Raw genomic sequence first — 26,574 nt, 5'->3', positions numbered from 1 at the left:
TTTCTCTGGATTTTTTATTTTCCCTTGGTCTTTTCCAACATATTTAAGGTTTTCTTCTCAACCACAGAGCACAGGTAATGCAACTGGTCCTGATTAAACATGCCCCGAATATGCTCAGGATTCAAGAAAGGCTTTGCTTTAGTGCCCTCTACTATGGCAAAAAGAAAGTCTAGTTGGACCCCAATGAGAACAATGAAACACCTACTCCAGCCCACAGATCCAGAGCTGATCAAAGACAGGCTGATGATCTGGAAGCCTATGACTGTCCATTCCCAGGCTGGATGCCAGAAAACCCCCTTGGCTGGCTAGAAGGACAGGCCTATGTGCATAGGGAAAGAGAAGGATCCTACCAATGTCTGAATACCCGAGAATGTAACTTGGATGAGGATTCAGAGTCTGAGCCAACTTCATAGGAGATACCGTGAATCTAAGATTGACATGTAACACAGTCTGAACCTAAAGGTCAAGAGGATTCTCATGGAAGACATACATACAAGCTGAAGGCAGCCAAGGCTGGCAAGATGCTGCTGGCTGACTAAGCTAAGGCTCACAAATCTAAGACCAGGAGGCAGAGTATGAAGACCTGGAGGAATGGCTCCAGTCCAAGAAGGAGAAGATCATTGAGATTTCCAAAGGAAGAAAAATCCAAGACTGAAAGTTCATCTTGTATATGTACATAGTGGCCTCAGTGTGGCCTTACATGCATCAGTCATTAAAGTAAAACTAGCCTCAAGGAGAAAACCTGCTTGTTAATTGAACCATGGTTACATACCATGGTGCATACCTTGCCTTGGTGACAGAAGGGAACCCAGAGAGCTGGACTCTTCATCTTAGTCCATTGCCTGCAGAGGCTAAATGGGAAATGTGTCAGATTTACTTGGTGTAAATGGCTCCTCAGATACTCCGCAGAGCACTTAATCAAATGTATTGTGCATAGTTTTGTAGTATGCCCATAAAGCCCCAAGTAATACAGCTTAACAATCACTGGTAATGAAAGAAACTTCAGAAAATGTGCCACAAACTGATTAAGGAAATGGAGAGAGTAATTCAGAGAACAGATTCAAGGAGTTAATTATGCACAGCTTGACTGAGCAGAAACTAAAGGCAGAGTTAATGGGCTCCTTGATATTATTTGAAGACACTAAATGTCAAGGAGAAAAAAAAATGTTTTGTATGATACAATGAAGTGCTAGTGGAGGCTTGAGACCGAGTTGAGAATGGCAATGTTTAAATGAAGTATTATGAATGCTTTTAGAATGAAATTTATGAAACTGTGAAGTAGTCTTTCCAATAGAAAATGTGATCCCTTCTTCACAGGAGAAAAGAAAACACAGAAAATATACCAAATTTTGGTTGTAATCCTTGTTGGAAAGTATAAATGATATATTTCTTCAGTGTTTTTAACTTCCAATTTAAACAGCCTTTAATTTCAGCAAGAGCCCATTGTGTTCCAAAATGTCTCTGCAACCTATGTTCTAAGAAATCCAGCGTCACCTTGTGTAGCACAGGGCTGGAGAATGATTCTCTAGTTGTTGTCATTGTTTGAGACAGGGTTTCTCTGTATATCCCTGGCTGTCCTGGAGCTCACTCTGTAGACCAGGTTAGCCTCAAACTCAGAAATCCTCCTGCCTTTGCCTCCTGAGTTCTGGGATTAATGTATGTGACACCACTGCCTGGCTTTTCTTTTCTTTCTTTTTGTTTTAGCTAAATTTTTTATACAACATAGTATAATCACAGTTTCCTTTCCCCCATTCCCTCCCAGATCTTCCCCACTTTCTTACCCATTCAATGACACACCTTCTTTCTCTCTCTCTTTAGGGAACAAACGGCAAATTAAAACAAATGAAACAAAATAACACAAAGCAAACCAGGAAATACAAAACAAAACAAAGAAAAAGCTCAAGAAACACACATACAATGACAAAACTCACAAAAACACAAAGTTGGAAACCATAAATGTACAAGAAAAGAATGATAAAATTAAAAAAAAAAAAAAAAGGAAAATGGGACAAGAAATCTTCAACAAAGCCATTAGTTAAATTTGTGTTGGCCATCCATTGCTGGGCCTTAAATGTGGTTTGTACACCCAGTGAGATTCCATTGGAGAAAACTAATTTTCCCTTGTAAGCAGTTGTCGGTTGGAGATAGCTTCTTGGTTAGGGATGGGAGCTCTTGCCCACTCCCCCTTCTCAGCTCTGCTGCCCCTCAGGCTTGAACATGTGTTGGCCCTATGAGTGCTGCCACAGTCTCTGTGAGTTCATATGTACATCAGTCTCGTATCTGGAAGACGCTGTTTCCTTGGTGTTGTCCACCTCCTCTGGCTCTAACAATCTTTCAAAGCCCTCATCTGTATATTTCCTTGACTCCCGAGGGGAAGAATTTTTTGAAGGCATCCCACTTAGGACTGAGTCTTCCAAAGTCTCTCATTCTCCTTCCATTGTCCATTTGTGGGTCTGGTATTAGTTCCCATCTACTCTGGAGAAAAAACTCATGGTCCTGGCTGAGTGAGACACTGACCTATGGGTATAGCAGGATGTTGTTAGGAGTCATTTTATTGCCATGTTTCTTTAGTGAAACAATACTACTTGGTTCTCCTAGGCCCATGGCCTATCTAGCCTCAGGTTTATGGTCATTGAGCAGTGTCAGGCATTGTTTCCATCATATGCAGTGGGCCTTACGTACAATTAGATTGCATTTGGTTACTTCCCATATTCCCTTCCTACCCCTCTTCCTCTTCCCTTGCTTTATCCATTTAACTCTCTCATTCCAGGCTTCCCTCTGTCACTCTATAACTAAATATTCCATTTCTCCTTCCTTTGGGGGATTCTTCCCTCTTCACTAGTCCTTCACTCTATACCTAACCTCCGTGGTTATAAAGATTGTAGCATGCTTACTGAAGGCTTGAAAGCTAACATCCACATATAAGAGAATATATACCATAGTTATCTTTTGGGGTCTGTGTTACCTCACTCAAGATTTTTTCTAGCTCCATCAATTTACCTGTGAATTTCGTAATTTTTTTTTAACAGCTGAATAGTACTTCATCGTGTAAATGTACCACAGTTTCATTATTCATCTATCTGTTGATGGAAATCTAGGCTGTTTCCAGTTTCTAGCTACTATGACTAGAGCAGCAATGGACATGGTTGAGCAAGTGTCTCTGTAGTAAGATATAGTAAGATACTTGGGGTATATGCTAAGAATGATACAGCTTGATCTGAGGTAGCTATAGTCCCAACTTCCTCAGGAATTGCCACACTGGTTTCCAGAGTGGTTGTACACATTTGCACTCCAACTAACAGTGGATGATCATTTCCCTTACTCCACATCCTGAGCTGTCTTTTTTTTTTAATTGATCTTGGCCATTCTGACTGGTATAAGATGAAACCTCAAAGTTTTGATTTGCGTTGATATTGAGGATTTCTTTAAGTGTTTTTCAGCCATGTGTGATTCATCTTTTGAAAACTCTCTGTTTGGTTCTACCTCCCATTTTAAAATTATTTTATTTGTTTTCTTGACATTTAGTTTTTTCAGTTCTTTATAAATTTTAGGTATTAGCCCTCTACTGGATGTGTAATTGGTAAAGATCTTTCCCCATTCTGTAGCTTGCTTCTTTGTCAAAATGTTTGTGTCCTTTTCCATATAGAAACTCTTCAATTTCCTGAGGTCCCATTCATTAATTGTTGTTCTGAGTGCCTATGCTATCAGTGTCCTGTTCTTTTCCTGTGCCAATAAGTTCAACCTATTTTCCACCCTCTCTTCTATCAGATTCAGTGTGTCTGGTTTTATGGTGAGGGCTTAGTTTTTTGCAGGGTGATATATATATTTGCATTGTTCTACATTCAGACACCCAGTTTGACTAGCACTATTTGTAGAAGATGCTGTCTTTTTTTTTTTCAGTGTGTATTTCTGGCTTCTTTGTAAATAATTAAATGTCTATAGGTATGTAGACTTATGTCTGGGTCTTCAGTTTGATTCCTTTGATCAATGTGTCTATTTACATTTGAATGCCATGCTGTTTCTATTACTATAGCTCTCTGATACAACTTGAAATTGGGGTGAATGATACTTCCATTAGGTCTTTTATTATTCACAGAGAATGACAATAATGTTCTTTCACTGGTACATTTCTGAGACCAATGTAAGCTGGTTGATGAGTCCATGACATTTCTATCCTCCCATGTCATGTTGTTTCCATTTTCTGAGAATGTGATTACAATTCAACAGGAAAACTGTGTCCAAGCCTTACTAAGCAAGCCCCCAAATCATCATGAGACTAGCAATAGACCAAATAACATACTTGAAAATTCAACAAGTAACATGAACTTAAATCATCGCTTTGACAACACCAACTGGTATCAGAACATAGGAATTGGTTCACAATGTAAATGGCAGACTCAGAGGCAAAGAGAGAGCTTCATGAAGATGAGTGAGATTTAACATATAACCATGGATCAAAATTGGCAAATATCCAGACACTATTGCTGGGGTAACCTTACTTCACACTAAAAATTAGAGAAAAACTAACATACTACTGAAAACAAATTGGAGGAACTTGTCTCTGTCCACATGCCCACAGGCATTAATACAGGAATCTTGACTTGGAGATGGTATTTACATCAGAGCCCTGTGGTTTGGGTACTCTGGCTTTCTTAGCCAGTATTGAGGTGTTTTGAAATTGTCATTATAGGAAAGATCTTGTGTTACAGCTGGTGCTTAGGGTGGAACTTCTGAAATTTCCTTCTTGTCTTTGTGGGCTTCCTGACTCGTCATTACAGGTCTGTACTGGTTGGGTTTATGTCACCTTGACACAAGCTAGAGTCATTTGGGAAGGGGGACTCTCAGTTTAGGAAATGTCTGGCTGTAGGCAAATCTGTAAGGCAGTTTCTTTCTTTTTTTAAAAAATTATACATACATTTTTGCACTTTATTCTTTCAGTAAATGACAGTGGTTACCATAAACCATGTACTTTGACATATCCTTCAAACATAGTTATCAAAATTATGTATTATTTTTAAATGGAAAGCCAAAATACTTTTTATTTACTCACAAGTTTGGAAGGAGAGCTGGCTCTGCATCTCACCAACTGTAGCACTCAGGAGAATAGGCTGTACACCTTGCCTGGGAAAACAGTAGAGTTGGCCCTGGTGGTGTAGATGCACATGAGATAGCCCTGAGGGCATAAGAGCAGGAGAACTGGCCTCACTCCTTAGTTCAGGTTGCAATGGGTGAGCTAACTGGGGCAGTGGTGGAGAGTTTGCCCTGTTGGTGTCAATATGGGAATGTTGGCAAGCTGACCACTGAGCTATCACCCAGGCCAAGAACCAGGGCTATGAGTTGGCCTACCCCAACACCTACCTCATCTATGAACTGCAGGAGCATGTGAAGTTGCAAGATCTCCATTGCACAGGGCAACAATAGGATATCTAAGAGGAGTCCCAGTAAGGGTCCTGTGTTCAGGATGTAGCAGAAACCAGTGGGCTCAAACCAAATCCATGACTCATTGCAATGAACACTTACAAGTGAAGATGTATGGATTGAAGGTTATACTGTGTGACTCTGTCACACTACAGCTTCCATCCTGAGACTGTTTTGTGTGTATTTGTTAGTTTGGTTGTTTGTTTTGTTCTGTTTTGAATGCTGTTTTGGGTGGGAAGTTGCAAGGGTGGATATGAAGGGATGGGGGGATGGATGGTATCTGGATGCATGATATGAAACCCTCAAAGAATCAATTAAAATAAAAAAGAAAGGTTGGGGACTCACAATTTAGCTTAGTGATAAAGAATTTTCCTAAATAGCAACTGCAGGGCTCTGTGTGGGATGGAAGAAAGAAAAGAAAGAGGGGGAAAGAAGGAAGGAAGGAAGGAAGGAAGGAAGGAAGGAAGGAAGGAAAGAAAGAAAGAAAGAAAGAAAGAAAGAAAGAAAGGAAGAGAAGGAAGGGAAGAAATGGAAGGCAGGGAAAAAGAAATCTTTAAGGCATTTTCTTAATTAATGATCAATGTGCTCAGCCAATTGTGTGGTGCCACCCCTGGGCAGGTGGTCTGGATTCTATAAGAAAGCAGGGTCAGCTAGGCAGTAGTGATACACACCTTTAATCCCAGCACTTGGGAGACAGAGGCAGGTGGGTGGATCTCTGTGTGTTTGAGGTCAGTCTGGTCTACAGAGTGAGTTCTAGGATAGCCAGGGCTACACAGAGAAACCTTGTCTCAAACAACTAAAAAAAAGAAAAAAAATGCAGGCAGCACTCCTCCATGGGCTCAGCTTTAGTTCCTACCTTTAGGTTCCTGCCATGTTTGAGTTCCTGTCATGACTGCCTTTAATGAAGAACTGTGATATGGACCAGGAAAGTGTGGTAAGCCCTTTCCTCCCCAGGCTGCTTTTGGCCATGGTGTTTCATTACAGCCAATGACACCCCAGGAAGTGTTCAGAAAGATCACTTTCTTCATGTGAGAAAATTTCTTTTAACCCATTCTTTCTTGTTTTTCCGCCACTAAAATTAGCCTTCAAGGGTAAGGAGTCTAATACTTGCATACACTAAATGTGTAGCCAAGAACAAAAGGGGTATCGCCAAAACTGCATGGTCCCATAATACAAGGTGTAACCACGTGGAACACAGTTATAGGGAGAGAGGTCAAGCTCCAAGGAAGTCCAAATGCCCAAGTCCTCCTTGAGCGTTAGAGAAGTAGCCACACAGTAATGAAACTCAGCCTGAGGAATCCTTAAGACTGTTACAATGTTTGGAAGACAAAACAAGACAACAACAATAAAGCAGCACAGGTACCTCCCACAGAGCAGCTTGTCAGCCCTGTGAGATTTCTCAGTCAAAATAAGAGAAATAGAATGCGTTTTCAAAATGATGAGAGAAAAGAATTTCTCACAGGAAATCCTGAAATCAGTCCATCCAGAGGATAAATACAGTAATTTTCTGGCAAAGAAAAATGGAAGAAAGCAGGGAAAGTCCCCCCCCCCCAAAAAAAAAATCAGGAAACAAATTGCAAAAGGGAAGTGGCATATCCTCACCTGTCAATCATCACCTTAAATGTAGATAGATTCTGTTCCCCAATAAAAATACATGGAGGGGGTTTGCACAAAATACATCAAGATTCAACTGTCTGACGGTTCACAGGAGACTTTATTACTAAGGAACCCATCTACTGAAAATAAAGTGATTGAAAAGTATACTCTATGTAAACAGAAACTGAGGAAGAGAAATGGTATCTATACTTAAATAAGATGAAACATTAATGGACACATTGTTATAAAGGATTACAAAGAAAGTCAGTACATTATAATAAAGTATACATCTCAGTGGTAGAACATTGGCCTGTCATGTGCAAGTACATGACTCTTAATTCGATCCCCTGTATCGTTAATCCCCCTCCCTCTCCATTATAAACACATACACAAATTTGGCAAGAAGGCATAATTTTCAGTACATATGCACCAGAATATCAGAATATCTGAATATAAGATGAAGGAGCGGTGGACTGTGATACTATAACAGAAAGGACCTTGATACCCATGTTCAACAATAGAAAGATTATCTAGACAAACAATCAATAAAGAAACATTGAATTTGAAACGTTCTTTAGACTAACTGGGTCTATAAGGCATATAGAACACTTCACCAGCAACAGCTTGATGGATCATCTTCTTAAATGCACAGGAAGCATTCTCCAGGGTAGATTCTGTGTTAGATTAAAAAAAAATACTAGAAAATTTGGAAGGATTGAAGTCATATTGAGTCCCTTTTGGGGATCACAATAGCATGAAATAAAACATAATAACAGGGAAATTTTAAAACAATATATCAGGCCAGGTCTGAGGAGAAGTGTGGCACCCACCTTTAATGCCTCAGAGACATGTGAGTTTGAGGCTACCCAGGTCTACGTAGTGAAATTCCCCTGCCTCCTCCCACTGTGTGTGTGTGTGTGTGTGTGTGTGTGTGTGTGTGTGTGTGTGTGCGCAAGCGCATAACCAACATGCTATGCAAAAATCAATAACTAAAAATAAAAGTATCTTGTAATGAAGATAAAAATATAACATAGAAGAATTTATATATGCTGTGGTATCAGTCCTAAGAGAGAAGTTTATAATTAAAAATTTATATTTCAAAAAAGAAAAAACATATTAGCAATATACTTCAAGGAACTAGGGGAAAAAAGAGAAAAAAAGTAAATTTGAAATTAATAGAAGGAAAAAGCAAAGATTGAAGCAGAAATGATGAGACAAAAGCAGAAAATTCAGTAATGCTAAGCCCTTTTAATAAATAATGAAGTTGACTAGTGAGACAAGAAAAAAAGACTCTGCAAATAAAGGAGGCCAGAAGCTGAAGAGAAGACATTGTGACTGCCACTGGCATGATACAAGGGCTCATAAGAAAGTCATTCACCAACAAATGGGCTAACCAGACAAGATGGAAAAACTCAAACACATGAGCCACCAACACTAAAACAAGAGGAAATGGAAAATCTGAGCAAATTAATATCAAGGAAAGAGACAGAATAGGCAATAAAAGGCCTCAAATCAAAGGGAAGCCCAGAAATGCTCAGCAGTAAAGCTGAATTCTGCCAAATACTTAGGAAAGAGCTACATAGATTCTTCTCAAATACTTAGGAAAGAGCTACATAGATTCTTCTCAAATACTTAGGAAAGAGCTACATAGATTCTTTCTAAAGACAGTGAATTGGAGGGTAGCTTCTGAGCCAGTGAGGCTAGCATTATTCTGATACCAAAGCAGATAAGAACGGCATAAGAAAAAAATTATGGACCAATTGTTTTGAAGAATATAGATTCAAAAATCTACAATGTCAGACTCAATAAGTCTCACCTATAATCCTAGGCTGAGGCAAGATGTTTCAACCTTCGAAGGGAGCCTGACCTAAAAAGGGAGACCATCTATCAAAAACTATATCAACTAGAAAAAACACAAACATTTAAAGAGTCTTCCTTAGATAAGTGATATATTCTAGGGTTGTAAGGATGGTTCAACATGTGCAAATCAATACATGTGATACACCTTATTGAAATAACCTAAGAGATTAAGGAAATCATACTTAAGTAGATGCAGAAACAAACATTTGGAAGAATACAGCATTCGTTTTGAGATTAGCTCCTCAATGGATTAGGTGTAGTGGGATTTACTTCAACACAAAGAAAGGCTCACATGACAGTCTCCTAGGTAACATCATTTTCAGTGGTAAAATCTGACATAATTTTTTATTTAAGATTAAGGATAAGACAAAGATGCCCATCCCCACTATTTCTTTTTAGCACAGTCCCGGAAGTCCAGGACTCAGAAGGCAAAAGATGTCCAATGGAAATGGAAGAAGTGGAATTGTCTTTATTTATAGGTGACACAGACAACACTAAGATGCCACCAAAAATTTGTATAACCAATAAGTCAAGTAAGTTTCAGGATACTGCATTAACATTCACAGATCAGAAATGATGTATGTGTGTGTATGCCTTTAAAGCGTTTCTGTTTTAAAAAGCAAGAGAAAGTACTCAGAAAAAATACTATGTACTGAAAACTACAAAACGCCCAATTAAAGAAAACATGAGCAAATGAATAGCCGCCCCATGTTCAGTGCCCAGAAGAACAAAATATTGTTGAAATGCCCATGCTTCGCAGGGAATCCACAGAATTAGTACAATGTGTGTCAAAATTCCAGTGTCGCTCTCTCACAGCATCAGAGAAATCTTTAATGCCATACAGAACCACAAATGATCTTGAATGAAAGATCTATGAGCAAAAGAATGAGACAGGAGGCAGCATGCTCTCTGATGTACAAATGTATTAATCAGTTATTATAGCAAAATGTACACTGTTGGTGTAAAGATAGAGAATCCATAAATAAACCCACCCATCTAGGATCAGCTGATAGTTTTTGGCAAAAGTGCTAAGAACACACAGCAGAGTCTGTTCCATAAAGTGTTGCTTGGAAAACTGGATGTTCACAAGTGGATGAGTGGAGTGAGGTCTTTACCTCACACCATGCACAAAACTCAACCCACACCATACACAAAACCCAACTCAGAACATACAGACTTCCATAGAAGAAAGCAAACTGCCGCTGCTGTGAGAAAGCAGTGGGGGAGGCTCCATGGCACTGGGCTGAGGGATGGTTTATTTTGCTTGTGATACAAAAGTACAGGCAGCAAGACAAAAAAAAAAAAACAAAAAAAAAAACCCAAAAAAAACAAATGGACAAGTGGACTGGATACAGTGGGTTAGGCCTTTAATCTCTGCAGTGAGGAGGTAGGAGTGAGTGCATCACTGTGAGCTCCAGACCAGCCTAGTCTACATGAGTTCCAGGCCAGTCAGGGTTGCATAGTGAAATGGTGTTTCAAACAAAACCAAACAAAACAGCAAATGGGATGCCACAAAAATGAAATGCTTTTCTCTGTAGAAAAATCAACAGAGTGAAGAGACATCCGATTGAGTGGGAGAGAATGGTTGGGAACCATGACTCTGATAAAGAATGTACACAACGCACACAGAATGCAAGCCACTCAGTAGCAAAGAACAAAACACAAAAAAACAAAACACATGGCTGGCCGATAGGGAAGTGTGCTATGAAATGCTGTCTTCTAGATATGACGTGGCCATTGCAACTCTGAAGATACAGCAGACGTGGCTACCTGTACAAGAAGGGTTGGTGGGGGTGGGAGTGGAAGGGGTGGAGGTGAGCTGTTTGAGAGGAGGAGGATTAGTAGGTGTGGGAAGGAGATAAGGTAGGGAATGAATATGATCATGATATGTTATATACAAGTTTAAACTTTTAAAAAGCTAAGTGAAGAAATAAGTAGGAAAAGACCCAAAAAGACATTTTTAAAAGAAGACACATAAGTGGGCAATAATATGTACTTGAAAACATGTCTATCATCACTAATCACCATAAGTCAGAACCACAGCCAGCTAGCCACTATACCTGTTAAAACAGATGTCTTTCTTAAAAAATAAAATAAAATACAGCTAGGCATGGTGGTGGACGCCTTTAATCCCAGCACTCAGGAGGCAGAAGCAGACAGATCTCTGTGAGTTCAAGGCTGGCCTGATCTGCAAAGTGAGTTCCAGGACAGCCAGGGCTGTTAAACAGAGAAACCCTGTCTTGAAAAAGCCAAAAATAAGTAAATAAGATAAAATACAAGTGTTGGTTTGAGTGTGGATGAACCTGTAAATTAGAATAGCTATTATGGAAAACAGTACAAAGTTTCCTCAGGGGAAAAAGAAAGGTGTGGGTGGGGGTAAAGATAGAATTACTATAAGATTCAGCAATCATGCTAACAGGCATCTGCCCAAAGGAGCTGAAACCAGTATGTTGAGGGATTTCTCTTTTCTCATATTCAATACAGCATTATTCACACTAGCATGTGTCATCAATCAGTAAAACAATCTAAGGGTCTGCTAATGCATGGATGGGTAAAGAAAATGTAATGTGCACGTATACACATAAATGTGCAATAGATCGCTACTCAGCCTTCAAATGGGAGGTCCTGCCACTGATATCATAGATGAATCTGGAGTCACATTACACTGTGAGCCATAAGTCAAGAGCAGAAAGATCAATACTGTGTGACTTCACTTACGTGTGAAATCTTCTAAATTTGGACTCATATGTAGGAAGGAGAATGAACAGACCTTGGGGTTAAGGAAGAAGAAGGGCTGAGAATTAAATGAGTTGAGCTATGTAAAATATTTGTTGGCATATATGAATGAAATAAATGTTGACATAAGCTAAGTGCTGTAGAAGGTTTTCTTATTACAGCACAGTACAACGATTAGAAATTATCTTTAGAAGTTGTCAAGGACAGATTCTCATGCAGCGATAAAGTCGAGAGTTTGCCTACTCTAGTCACATGCTTATAGCATTCATAAATTCTCCTGTAGCTTAACCTGGGGAGTTCCACTTTTATCAATTGTGTGCAAAGAGAAGTAAAATAATTTTCCTGAAATAGATTATAAAAATGATAAGGATTGAATTTGAGTGTTGTGACATTGGTCATTGTGTTGTGTTTTCACCGATGTTAATAATACACTACCCATGCCCACCTTATGTAAGAATTAAATCAGTCCATACAAAGAGTCATAAAATGCCAAAAGCACCTTAGCTGTCATCAAGGAATGTAAGATTGTCTTAATAAGGTTTGAAAATCTCAAGGCTGTACCAGATGGAATGCAGCCCTGGTCAGATTTGAATCTGGACCTTTTCACTTTGCTAAGTGGATAACCACAGGAATGTTAACTCCCCCTTCATTCTTTTAAAAACAGAGGAAATTATACTGCCAAAACTACCTATTCACTTATTACCTTTCGTCTTCCAGTCTTTCTCTCCTGACACCATCTGTATTGCTTGGAGTGGAGCTTTGTGGATAACACTCTCTTGTTAATTGACTCTCAGACTTAATCTAACAGTAAGAGGCACCAGAGGGAAACTGAAAGATGGGAGGTGGGCAAAGGGATCGCCTTCCTGGTTTCAGGTCCAAAGAAGGTTGGCAATCCTCCTTTCTATTCTTTTAGATCTCTGTAGCTGGGCATAGCCCTTGAGGCTTCTGAGCACTGCTGGGATTGTTTTCTGGTTTATGAGTCACATATCTTCCTTCTTCCTTACGTTAAAGGACTGTTAGCTTTTTTACCATTCCCTTTAAGTACCTGGATTCCTTCACTGTCATTTGTTTTTCCAACAAATTAATCTGTATAATAATTTCCTCAAAGTAAAACCCCTCCTTGGCTTGAAATATTCAGCGTGGACTTGGTATTTGTAACTGGACCCTGAACAAAATAGTCATTTCTAGGGTTTCTCTAGGCATCAAATAAAATAATGTTAGGTGTCTGGCACGAAGAAAGTGTGTAGAGCATATCTCCTGACTTGATCCTGGAGCCCACTTGTGGAACTCAGTGTGTGGTGGCTCCTGTACTCATCCAGACTCTCCTCAGAAAGGGACGACTAACCTGAGTGAATGCAGACAAGAACAGAAAATATGGGAATTGAGTGCATGGTTACTGGTCAGTTGGTGGTATACAAATCTGTGCTTCGTGACAGATGAGAAGTTAAATCCCACCAGTGAGAGCTGGAGAGGAGGGATGAGGAGGTGTGTGTGTGTGTGTGTGTGTGTGTGTGTGTGTAATGAATAAAGCTCAATGACATGGAAGTATGAAAATATCCTGATGAGACCTGAAATGATAACATTAGAATCCTATTCATTTCTTTGCAGTGGATATATTCTATCTGGGAATTAAAACTGTGTGCAGCCTCAAATATGCCATGTTTCCAAAATCACCATTTTGCTTGTTAAAATAACATGCAACTTATTTCACAGGTCATCCATAGTGTCACCTAATGTCTATGAAGGGGGGTTTTGCTAAAATACACAATATAGGTGAATACATTCTATAACTCCCATTATCAGAGGAGTAGAATTCAAGTGTAAATGAAGCAACAGGTAAGAAAATAAAACTAAGAGAGAATTAGATCAAAGAAGCATGGGAACAGTCATCTCCCCTCACATCCTGCCATTTGATATCTTCTTGTGTCCTCACAACACAACAGCACACCTTGGGCTGCTCTGTGTCTGGCTTTTGCTGTTGACTTTTATGCTTGTTTTTCCACATCTACTCTCTTCTATTCAACTATCATAAGCCCAACAGAAATAAGATTGGAAGGTTTAAGTAACCCAAGTCAGTGCCTACCTATGGCCTTCCCATGAAGATTTAGTGTTTGGGGAGTACAAGCTGTATACAAATTAAGTGGTTTCCACTATGTTTTTTATTTGATAGGACTCCCCACATCAACCAGGTGACTACCCCAGCCCATTTCCACTTTCTTCACATCTGGAAGTTAGCTCTCAGTTCTGCATTTGTCATTTTCTGGTTAAGAGACCTTGAAGGAATATCAGAAACTTGCTATACCTGTTTTACCAGATCAAAATGAAAGATAGTCTATTGCATAAAACTAGTATTGGAGTAAGATAATTCATGAAAAGTACTCTAATCATCTTCAATAAATTGGACTGTTATTTACAACACAATATATGTGCACTTTGAATGTTTTTCTAGGAACAAAATTATCTTTATTATTGAATAATTAAATTTATGGGAAATATTAGGAGTATTTTATTTGCTTGAAATACTGTGCTAGACACTGGTGAATAAGATAGAAATGCTGTCTTTCTATACAGCTAGTATCTAGTAGGTGATAAACAGAGGACAATCATTGATTAATTACTATGATTATGTTTTACTCTTGAGTCATTCTTCACCGTGTATAGCAATCACAATCCCTCCCTAAGAAAGACATTATTGCCTTTAAAGTGTTTCAGAGTCTCTCTTTGGCAGTCTTCTGCCACGTCCCACATCCGGTCCTTAGTCACTTTGTGACCAGGAAGCACACAGCTTTCTAGATGGTGTTTATGCCTGTGGTATTTTCTCCTTCACTCTTTTCCTGCACAGCCACATTAATCTTCTTTAAACACTGCTTTCATCTCATCACTGCCCTGTTTAGAAACTCTAAATAGCTCAAATAATCCTCCTCTATCAAGTCCAAAAGAATCTGCTAACTTACAAGACTACTTAACTTTTGTCCCCAGCCTAAGGGATCTTCTGAGGTCACATCAGCTGAGAGGAGAAAATCCATGGATTTTTCCCTATTGTCACAGACATGACTAACTTATGAATGTGTAAGATATGGTAGACATTATACTAATAGTTTACATAACTCATCTTGATTATTTCAAGGTTCTTCTTAGAAATATTCCTATTTACAAATGAGAAGAAAGATTGTGAATGATTAAGGACTCAAACATCTAAATTCAGTCTGTTCCCCTTCAATTCCTGTTCCTTTTTGGTGACTCTTTACCCCATGCTGTTCTTTTGATCTCCAATATCTTTCTTAGTCTATCAAAACCACACACATTGATCTACCCTGTGATTGGACTTATCAAGTTCTACCTCTTAGAACTCATTGATTTTCATTACCTTTAAACTGTGATTGCATTCACCGAATCACCCTCACACTTACTTTATGGACATGCTTTCTACACATGCCAGTATTTTCCTAGTCGTATCTCATTGTATTACTTCCTAGGTATCTTATTGCATTACTTCATATTCGCTCAGATGAATTTTTTCATTAGTGAGTGTCAGGTGATTATGTACTAGATGGTTATTGATAGGATTATTTGGCATCCTTAAAATTTGAGGTATTGATAAACACATCCAGGGATGAATCAAGAAGACTTAATTAAAAAATAACATTGTTTATAAGAGATATGAGAAATAAGACAGTATATATAGGTATAAAAGGAAATGGAAAATAAATGTGGGGATAAGGTTGCCAAAATGTGACCTAAGAGATACAGCATACTGCTAGATAAGCTTTGTTTCCTAATAGTCAAAGGTAGAAATGGAAGCCTTTTGTCATTAAATGTAGTGTATGTGTGATAAGAAGAGGAAGGAGGAGGAGGAGGAAGGGGAGGAGGAAGAAGAATAGGAGTAGAAGGAGGAGGAGGAAGAGGAGGAGGAGTCAATTCCTTATGAGCACTAAAATTACTTTCAGTGTCAAGTCCAAACAGACACTTCCCTTTGTGGATTCTCATTAAGGGGAACTTGGATAAAAGAGTGAACAATATTATTATCAGTCATTACAGAGACTTCTGTGAAGTGTCAGAAGAGTGCTGCATATAATGATGTGCAGTCTAGCCAGTGACATCATCGTTACAAAGGGAAATTCAGGAAGAACAATTCTTCATGTGGGGACCAGGGCAATCATACTGAATTTGACCCTAGAAGCCTGAAGTGGACAGGTTTAGAGACTAACACTCAACAGACCGTCTGTTCCAAATCACTATTCGAGTCAGAAGGCCTGAATCCAGAGAATCAGATGTGGGAGGGGAGGTCTTGCATATTTTATAGTCTTTTTGTTTTGTTTTTTTTTTTCAGGTATGTGGCCATCTAATTCTGTTTAAGACTCTTTCTTTCTGGAATTTAGGAGTTTGAGCTATGTCTAGGCTAAAGTGAGAAGGTTTTTCTGGGTTTTTTTGTTGTTGTTGTTTTGTTTTTTTGTTTTTATGGGAACTAGAGAAATCCCCAACAAATCAGGCTGGTATTCTATTCCTAGTTTTTGTTTTGGCTGAAACAGAAGAAATGAGTGGCTCATTTGCATAATGTTAGGAGAGAGTGAGGTAGGTGTGGGATCAGCTTGGTGGAGTTAGAGGTGTCCTGAGATAGAGCTCATTTGAAGTTTAGTGAGGATAGGAAGGGAATTTATCTACATTGAGCTTTGTTTTTATTGGCTTTGCAGTTGTCCTCTGCACAACAGAATCTCCCAAGGTTACCTGTTACTAGCTACCCCATAACCTACTGAGTAGGTACCTGGTCTAAAGATCCTGGGCAAGTGCATGCTTAATAAACTCCAAGGGTCATTTTTCTGTAGACTAAATTTGATGAGCCTCCAAATTATGGGCTAAATGGGGCCACATACAAGTTTCAGATTGAAGTGTCTGCTCTTAGGCTGACCTGGAGCTGGCATTAGACCCAGAGCAACTTCAGTGAGTCTTAGAGGATTAGACACCATTAAATTTTTTATGAAATGGGATGATGAAGTGTCTTGGAACAAGTCATTGAATTTTTAAAAAGGATTTTTATGAGAGAACGCAGACAGGGAAATTTAGAAGTCCTCTTAATAATGGAAGCAGGTACAAATTTAATGAAGGGGGGAATTTTAATATGAGCGAGCAGCATGTCCTGCCTTTTACACTCCTATGAAGGGCATCTGGGAAGTTTTATTTTGGGAGAATGGAAATCTAATGTCACTGCATGTGGCTAGGGAAATAATACCTTGGCAGGGGAGGAAGACAGACGGATTAGGTTGCCATAATAAGGAAAGTGGCTGGATACTCAGACTCTAGAATGTTCTGCTGATTCTGGATACACCAAACCAGCATCAGCATAGATAATAAATAGGTGGTGTGCATTTCCCTTGGTCTTGATGGGATGTATGGCATCAAGGCAAGCTTTGGTTAGAGTGACAGCAACTTTGTGCAACTGCCTCTGTGAGGAGCAAGGACCAGTTCAGCCCACGTGGCTGTTTGTTGTGTGATAGCTTCATTTGTTTATTGTTGTGATTTTAAATAGAGGCAGAAAAGAATTGAGGATAAGGCTCGAACCAAAGCAATCAGGCAACTTCAATAATGAAATGCGACCCAGGCTTTTGCATTAGGAAATCTATGCAATCCTGCTGCTAATGCTCTTCTCGCTATAGGGATTCATCCAGCCTATTTTATCAGCTCAGTGGGGTTTAATGCCTCTCTACTCTGAAGGGTAAAAAGTGGAATTATCACCAAGGTAATGAAAACCACCCCTCCCATGCTTTGTGGGGTATTTTATTAAAAGCATGTTGCTTTGGTCTTACATACCAGTTGCAATGTGCGAATATAAAATGCCGGAATAGCTCTCAAGGGAAACATTTCCTTGTGTGCTAATTTAAAATTCCTCAAACAGCATGCAGTCAGGTGTGATGTTAATATTTTGTATCTTTGCTACCTGAACCTTTCATAAAGGCGCTGGCTGTTGCAGTAAAGGATCAGCTACATTTGGGGGCTGACAGCCCAATTCTGACATTAGTTCTGGTTTTCATTCTAACCCTTCCTTTATCTTCCTGTGGTTTCACACTTTCAGTGTTCTCTTATGCCTTTAGGCCACAGAGAATTCTAATTAGTGTGTCTCCTGTGAATGGGCAAGTAGCCTTTTTCCTGTTAATTACATTTTGCTTTTTATAAATTAACTAGTTTCTTGGAGTGTTTTCACATTTTACTTCTAGTCTCTGAAAACTTAACCTACTTTTTGTGTATGTGTGAACTCTGCCATCAGTTCCATCCCATTAGCAGAGTCTTCAGCTCATCTCTGTCCTAATGCTTCCCAAACTTTTGGGCTTAGATTAAGCTCTGGGGTAGTTAATTCTACCCCCAGCATGTTGCATAATGAAAAAGATAGACTTGTGAACAAACAGTACTGATGCCATATGACAAGGCTAATGACAGAGTTGAAAGGGATGCAATTGAGGAACGTGACATTCAATTTGAATTCATCAGATCTCGAGGGAAAGGCTCTCATGCCAAGGAAAGAGAAGTCTAAGCAGGGGATTGGGGAGCTTGGGAGGAAGAGAGCTTTGGCCATATTTTAGAGACAGGCTGGTAGTTCAGAGATCAGAAAGTAGGTTACAGGTCAAAAGATACAACTGAAAGTGTGGTGCTTCTGTTGTAAAGGGTCTCCCATTTGCACAGGTGGGCTTGGGTCTTGCCTCCTGGCATTGGTTGGTAGGGATGAAGTATTTACAAGGCATCCTATTGGTGGCCAGGAGATCGGTTAAGAGTTTTTGGCAGGAGTCTCCAGCATGCCTGAGAAGAACTGCAACTTGAACTGGACCATTGGTTTGAACAGACACTGCTGTAGTGATTGGCCATTTGAGGTGGAGTAGCAGGAAAGGATTCGATGAAACTGAGATTCCTAGCATAGGGGTCAGTTGGTACTTGTCTACACTGATAAAGTACATGGGGGAGAAGATCTTGTTTTAAGGACAAGAGGTGCTTATAGAATCGTACATACCTCTGGATGTCTAAGTGTATGTTCAGTTAGACATTACCTATTTAGTTAGTAAGGAGGCCTTGAGCTTCGGAGGAAAGTTTAGACAGAAGACAGAGATTTAGAAGTATGGAGACTTAATGTTGGCTAGTCTGAATCATATGATGCTATTAATATATACCCCACATGCCAATTTGATATAGCAGTGGCTTATTTAGAGATCGTTCCTGAATGATCCTTAGGTACTTCTATATCTGATGCTTAAGTGGCAGTTCTACTCTAGTATGTCTGTATTGCTGTAATTTTCAGCCTAAATGAAGTGGAAGCCTACCACATTACCTTTGCTCAGTGTTATTACATAGAACTTTTAATGAGGTGAAGTTAAGACCTGAGGCCATACCACTCACTGGGGCTCTCTTCTCTCTTCTCTGAGACAGTATAGTTACATCCCTGGCTTCCTGATCACTCAGGTTTAGCCATGTGACTAGCTTTTAGTTCTTGAAATGGTAAGAGAGAAGCTATGCAATTTTGAGGCTGAAGATTTAAGAGATACATCAGCTTTGGAGATATCAGCCCAGACCGACCAGGTTTTCTGAGTGATAGTAACAAGTAGAACTCCCCATGTGACCCATTTTAGACTCAGAGTGAGCGAAAAATGAAATTTGCTGTACTTAGCTACTGTCCTGGTTAGTTTGTCAGCTTGACACAATCTAGATTTGTTGAGGAAACCTCAGTTCAGAAAATGCCTCCAATAGATTGGCCTATAGGCAAGCCTTGGGTAATATTCTTGATTTAACCATTCATGTGAAAGGTCTAACCTAGTGTGGGAGGCGCTAGCTTTAGCCAGGTGCTTCTGATAGGGATAAAAAGGGTAGCTAAACATAAGCCTGGGGAGCAAACCAGTATCATTCCTCAATGGCTTCTGCTTTAGTTCCTGCCTACAGGTTCCTGCCCTGACTTCCATGCATGGTGAACTACAAGTGTAAGTTGAAATAAACCCTTTCCTCCTCAAGTTACTTTTAGTAGTGCTGTTTAATCACAGCAAACTAAGACAGTCAGTGAAGTTGTGATTTCTGTTCTTAGAGAATGAACTAGTCAATCTAATGGGTACAGAGCTTACCCAAACACAAAACATACCACCTGACTGTCACTAGTAAACTAGCTGCAAGCAACTTACACAGCTTGTTTGACCCCCCAGTTTCTTCCTTTTGAGGATGGACATAACGTTACTGTATTTGTCAGAACTTAGTGGCCATTCTTAGAGAAAGGAACCCGAGTAATTTATGAATCACAGCCGGTCTTTGCTCCTCAGCCTCCAGCTGTTCTTTTAGAGAGTTGATCATTTTTAATGTGTTGATATTGTAAGGCTGAGAGTGGTGATTCGTTTCATATTTGTATTGTACTCAATCTTCTTGGACACGTTGTCTAAACAGCTATCTGAGCAGCCACTAAAAGAGAAAAGCAAGCAAGTACCACGGACAGAACCGGGCAACCATGTCAGTACAGACCTCACAGGTACTCCCCCGTTTCAGTAGATCAGCTGTACAGATAATACCTCATCAATAGCCCAACGCTTGTGTTATCCCTGACAATATATGAAGTTCCATATAAAAAGATTGCTTAGCCTGTCACCTTGCTAAGACTGCATTTGAGAAAAAATACATGGCCTCTTGAATATTTGTAACCCACTGGATTATTGGTGCTGGCTTTTCTCTATCAAGGTATATTCTGGAGTACACAGTTTCTCAAGCCATTCCCTTTGCTTCCAGAACAATCCTTTATTATAGTGTCTATTGCTCTGCCATTTTCTCCCTCTGTCTCACTTTCTGATTGTCTGCTTAAATCATCTCATTTAAAATTCTCACAGTGGGGTTTGGAGAAATGGCTCAGCAGGTAAAATATCACTGATTGCTCTTCCAGAACACCTGGATTCCCAGCAACCTGCTGTAACTCCAGTTCCAGAGGAACTGAGGCCCTCTTCTGGCCTCATTGGACACCAGGCATAGACATACATGCAGGTGAAAACATGTATACACATAAAAATAATATCAAAAGACTAAAAATAAGAAAACAAAACTTTCCATTGGTTCCACAAGACAGTTGCCCACCAGATAAAAGTAAATGGAAAGCCTTATCCATTCTAATAGAACCTGAAAATCTAAATTTACATACAAGGAAAGATTTAATAAACTCTTGATGGATAGAGATGGGAAATGCCACTTTTAGAGAATAGAAGAAGATATGGTAGGAGTTGGTTCCAATAAGTTCATTTTGAGAAACAAGATTGGCTGGTATTTGAAGGGGATGATTATTTGAGAATGATGACACTGGCTAATACAGAAAAGGGAACTAGACTGGGTATGGTAGCACACTCTTGTGATCCCAGGATTGCTGTGGGATAATGCTTTTGTGCACTGGTTTAATAAAACGCTGATTGGCCAGTAGCCAGGCAAGAAGTATAGGCAGGTGAGCAGACTAAAGGAATGCTGGGAAGAGGAAGAACAGAGTCAGGAGTCGCCAGGCAGACACAGAAGAAGCAAGGTGACAAGGCAGAACCACGTGGCTAAACATAGATAGGAATTATGGGTTAATTTAAGTGTAAGAGCTAGTCAGTATTAGGCCTAAGCTAATGGCCAAGCAATTGTAATTAATATAAGCTTCTGAGTGATTATTTTATATGCAGGTCACAGGACTGTGGGGTCCTGGCAGGACCAGGGAAATTTTCCAACTACACAGGATTTAGGAAGCAGAAACATGAGGATTGCATCAAGTTTGAAACTAATCTGGTTTATATAGAGTTCCAAGCCATCCACCACTATATTATGAAAGCCTGTTTCAAATATATACATACTGATACAAGAGGGGGAATTCTTAAGAAAGCAAATGCATATAGAGAAGAGAAAGGACTGCCTTGAGAATCAAGACAATAAAAAGGGGAAAGGAAGTTCACTTCTTGTAACTGTCTGGTCAGGTTAGAAAGTCTATTTTTTTTCTCCAGTAGGGTACATGTTGGAAATATATTAGGTTCTGAACAGGTTTAAATAGATTTATAAACGCACCCACAATAGACCATGGAGTACAGGGCAGGTCATAGGAAAATAACCATGGCCTTTGAGTGGAGCTTTAGGTGACCCCATGTCCTGAGATTCTGAGAGAGAGCACATATAAAATGGTCCAAGGATCTGACCATATTTGGGCATTCCTTTGCTCTTGTTCTCATGATGTAGTTTCTCATAGAAACAAATAGCCATGGGTATGCTGGGATCACAAACTATGAGATCAACTTCATGTGTATATACATATGCACAGAGCCATTGTGAAACACTAGTTCCGAAGAATTCTGAGACTTTTGGGGGAATTTTCTTTTTCCATGAAGGAACATAGAGAATGTTGGAATGCATAGGTCTAATAATGTTCAAAGTCCTGCCCCTCAGTTAAGGTGACTTGTCACCATGTCTTTTCCCCTAGGTAGCCAGATTAATTGGGAAAAGGAAGAATGTGTGCACAGAGCAGTGGCTCACCTGCTACTCTGGGGCCATCAACCCCTGTTAGCACCCCGTTGTGGCCCCTATACAACCTGTCAGATGGCCTTTAAAAAGGACAAAGTGTACTTGTTAGGTGGGGAGATTTAGCTGGCAATTAAAGAGGCATCCTAGGATTTTTTTTTTAAAGTAACTGCAACTTCATGATTTTATTTTCCTAACATCTGTTCTATTCAAGCCAAGCCTACTGTGGTGATCTTCATGGAGACAATTCAGTAGTTTCCTAGCAACCAAGTTTCCTGTGGTTTCCTTGGTTATGAGCAATGACATAACTCTTGTGGGCAACTTCAAAAGCACAGAAGAAAGCCCTCCTAAAGAATGAGATTCCAAAAATTTCAGGTTACTGCTTGCTGAGTGTCTAAAAAGGATGAAATATCTCCTTGTGGGCATTAATAATACTAATAAATGATCATATGGATATTTTAAAATAAAAGCATAAGTTTGATATATACAATTTTCCAGGTCTTTGTCATATACCTGGTCTTTTTTTTTTTTTTTTTCATTCCTGAAAATGCTTCATTTCCCCCTGTCTTCTAATGAACTTCTATCAATAGTCAGCAGTAGATAAAATGTAGACACTTAAAATTGCAGGACAGACTATTCATGAAGACAGAAGAGGTCTAATTGCTCAAGGAAATGACTCCATAATACTGTGATGTCTTTGCTAATCAAGCATGTTTTAGAGACTTCAGTGACACTGGAGAGGACTGTTGCTTGAACCCATTAAGTAATTATTAACTCTTTATAATAATACCTATGGAAACATTTGGGGACAAATTTAATCTAAAAGATCTAATAGAGAACATATTTCAGACAGTTGAGAATGATTCTCATAGGGGCCATAGGGATCTTAGGGACCAGATTGAGGAGCGTTTACCAGAACAACTTAGAAAAAAATCAAAACATCAGTATATCTGTGACTTGGGGTTTATGGTGCAGATGTATCCCTTACCTGAAATGCTGAGAACCAAAGATGTTTTGAATTTGGAATTATCTGGACTTTGGAATATTTGCACATATGTGATGAGGTATCTCTGGGATACCTGAGTCTAAAGGCTAAATCCACTCATGTTTCTTATATACTTTGTAGGCATGAGCTGTGGGCAATTGGATACACTGTTTTTTGTGGACCTGTGCTTTTTCAGCAGCCTATTGTATGAGATCAGATGTGGAAATTTCTATTTATTCTTCATCTCAGAACTCAAAATATTTTAGATATTGGAGCATTTTGGAATTCCAATATCTGATTAAATATCCTCAATCTATATTAAGCATACTTAAAATTATCTAAAAACTTGGTTTGAGGTGGCAATTGTTGGATTGCTGGGATAGTTGAAGAACACAGCTCACAGTGTGAATGGGGCATTTGGACAGACAATACTAGTGAATGCTCTAGTTGGCATCTTGGTTGTGTTAACGTGCTGACTAAAAACCAACTGGGAGAGAAATGGTTTATTTCAGCTTGTAGGTTACCAGCAATCATCTCAGAAAGCCAGGGCAGGAGTTCAAAGAGTGAGCCTGGAGGCAGGAATCAAAAAGGAACATTGCTCAGTTTGCTTCCTTATATAATCCAGACCCATCTGCACAGGGGTAGCACCTCCCACAGGGGGCTGGACCCTCCTACATCCATAATTAATCAAGACAATGCCCCACAGACAATCCCACACACCATTTTGATGGAGGCACCTACTCAGTTGCGAACCTCTCTTCCCAGGTGACTCTAGTCAGTGCCAAGTTGACAAAAATTAACTATCAGAATGGGCAAGGGTCCAACACAGGGAATACTGTAGGCCAAATAGGAGCTTCAGTAATCTAGGCAGGGAGACTGGAAGCCTGTGGCCTATAGCCAGACATAAAGCCTGGGACTAGGGGAAGGAGAAGAAAACAGCATTGATTGAGGATGATTTGACAGCAGATACTTTATAGACAGCCAACCTCACAGGAAGGTAGGTATTATCCTCTCCTCTTTTATAATACTGAGTGGCTGAGGAAAAGATACTATATATTTAAAGCTACTATAAATAAAACACTCTGGATGACATTATACCAGTGAGACAGATTGAGATCTAGGAACTTTCTTTAGCTCTAAAACTGGCTAGTGTGTGTGTGTGTGTGTGTGTGTGTGTGTGTGTGTGTGTGTGTGTGTGTAACATATTACATTTGTACTATTCTGTGAGGCCATTTGGGTCAGGGTCTTGCTATCAAGATGACTGGCCCTTGGCAACTAGGAAGGCAAGGTTTATGCTCATCTGCTCACTTTAGGTTTCCAGGGAATGGGCAACACTAAACTTAGAGTGGCTGAAGTAAACATTTCCTTTTACCATTTGTAATAGAAACCTGTTTATACAATTGTTCAACTAACTATTGCCTCATCTTTGAAACCCCATGCATAACAACCATTATGAAATGGATGGACTTGAATTTTGACATATTTATATCTGCATCCAGATGAGTAGAAACAAAGCAGGTCACACTCATAATGTAATGTGAAATAATGAGAACTGGGATCCCAGAAATCATTTAGACCTCTGATGCTCATTTATTTATTCAGTAAGTTTGCAATTGAAAGCCTCCTCTGTGCCAGGTACACTCCTAAATAGTACAGAAATTCCACTGATTAACACCCTTGGCATTGTGGGAAACAGACAGAACACACATTATAATGTCTTATAATGCTCCCACACCCTGGGAGTGAGAGATGACATGAAGTTAAACAAATGAAAGAGAAGAAGAGTGAACTAGGAAAGGCTTCCTAGGGAGTAAGATCAGAATCAGGGATGGCTAAGAGATGTTTATGTAGGGAAGAGAGCTCAAGACAGAAGAAGAAAAAGCTGATAGGCTCTGAAACTCATCACAGACTTGGGAGGTTGGAAGAATGATGCACCCAAGATTTAATAAAAAACAAAAAGAGTGGTTAATGATTTTTCAAGTTAATAAATGAGCTTTCTTTCATTGTTGAAAGAAGAGGTATTCAAAGGTCACTCACTTACCTGACAAGTCCATGAAGTTGAATCCACATCTGACCTTGTTTAATTTGACATCTGGATGGGAAGTAACTTCAGTAATAGCATTTGGTCATTAAGTCACTCTCATGATTTACAAACTTCAAGATTATGTTATAGTTTATGCAAGGATATCTGAGTAAAGGGGGTTTTCTATTGGTTGCCCAATATCTCATTTGAAGAGGTCTCTGAACTAACCTGGAATCCAGTGACAAAGATGAACATTTATAGACCTGGCTATCAGCGTATATGTTTAAGTCACAGCAGCATAGCTTGTCCTACATCCTGTGCCCAAGCTATCATGCTCTCTTTCATAAGTTCAAAACTGAGGAACATGAAGAGTAGGGTTTCCTAAGTCTCCAAGGTCACAGATAACTAGGTAATGAATTGATGCAGTATGACTCCAGGACTGTAGTATTTAGACAGAATGGGGAAACTGAGGCTAAATGGAAAAGTAGATTTTTCCGAAGTCCAGCCTGACAAAACAGAGGTAGCTAATGCTTTGTCTAAAATCAGAGTTCTTAATTACTACTCTGTGCTCTATGAAATCATTAACTTTCAGGAACATCTAGTTTAAACTCCACAGTGAGAGGCAATGGTGTTCAATGTAATGTTCCTTTCAAGCAGAATCCTGTGTTTACTATATTGCAATCTTGAGCAAGTTACTTAACTTCTCTAAGACATGGTTTCCTTACCTACAAAGTTTGGGTACTCATCCTTGCAAAACTATATAGTAAGGAAAAAAGAGTGGTATAGACTGTAACACAACAGGCAGAGTATATGAATTAATCTTATGTTCAATTACTCTAATAATAGAGAGGAAACCAAGTTGAGAGGAACCGGATCACATGGTTAGTAGTGCAATGTCCAGGTGAAAAAGCAGGCTTCCTGGTGAACCTTTCTAGAGTTAAAATGTGGAAAAGACTTAGTAATGTGAAAACTTACAGAAAACCGGTCAATTAATATTTATTTATGAATCTGTGATATTACTATAGTTAAACTTTAAATTTTGAGATTGGTTCATGTATAAAATATTTATGCATCACACACACACACACACACACACACACACACACACACACACACACACATCCTGCAGGGATTGTTTATCACCTTGCTTTTATATTACTTCTCTGTCTTGGGTGTTGCTTCCAAATATGTGAGGACTGGTCTTTTACATTAACTGTTACACAAATCAACTACCATAACTGATGTTGTTTTAAACTCTGCTAACATTAACTGTATAATCCTCCAAGGTTTTGCAAATATTCAATTACCTAACCAATAGCATCATCATGATAAGGACAATTCTGTTCAAAACGACATATATCTACTATTCTTTAACATGTGGGCAGCTCTAGTCAAGTTGTGATATAAATATAAGAACATATTCAATTTAAACATATCCAATAATAACTTTTTGCTTCATATTGAACCATATTTTGATGCA

The 26,574-nt window shown here is 39.3% G+C and overlaps 1 protein-coding gene and 1 pseudogene across 2 annotated transcripts in view; both read left to right on the top strand.

Moving 5' to 3' along the window:
- Positions 1–26,574, top strand: part of Pde4b (phosphodiesterase 4B) — a 546,203-nt gene that overhangs the window by 274,422 nt on the left and 245,207 nt on the right. The gene's annotated exons all lie outside the window — the stretch shown is intronic.
- Positions 111–22,212, top strand: LOC118577379 (annotated as a pseudogene).

The sequence above is a fragment of the Onychomys torridus genome, chromosome 2 (assembly GCF_903995425.1).
Source record: "Onychomys torridus chromosome 2, mOncTor1.1, whole genome shotgun sequence".
Lineage (NCBI taxonomy): Eukaryota > Metazoa > Chordata > Mammalia > Rodentia > Cricetidae > Onychomys > Onychomys torridus.
This window is presented reverse-complemented; position numbering and strand designations above follow the sequence as displayed.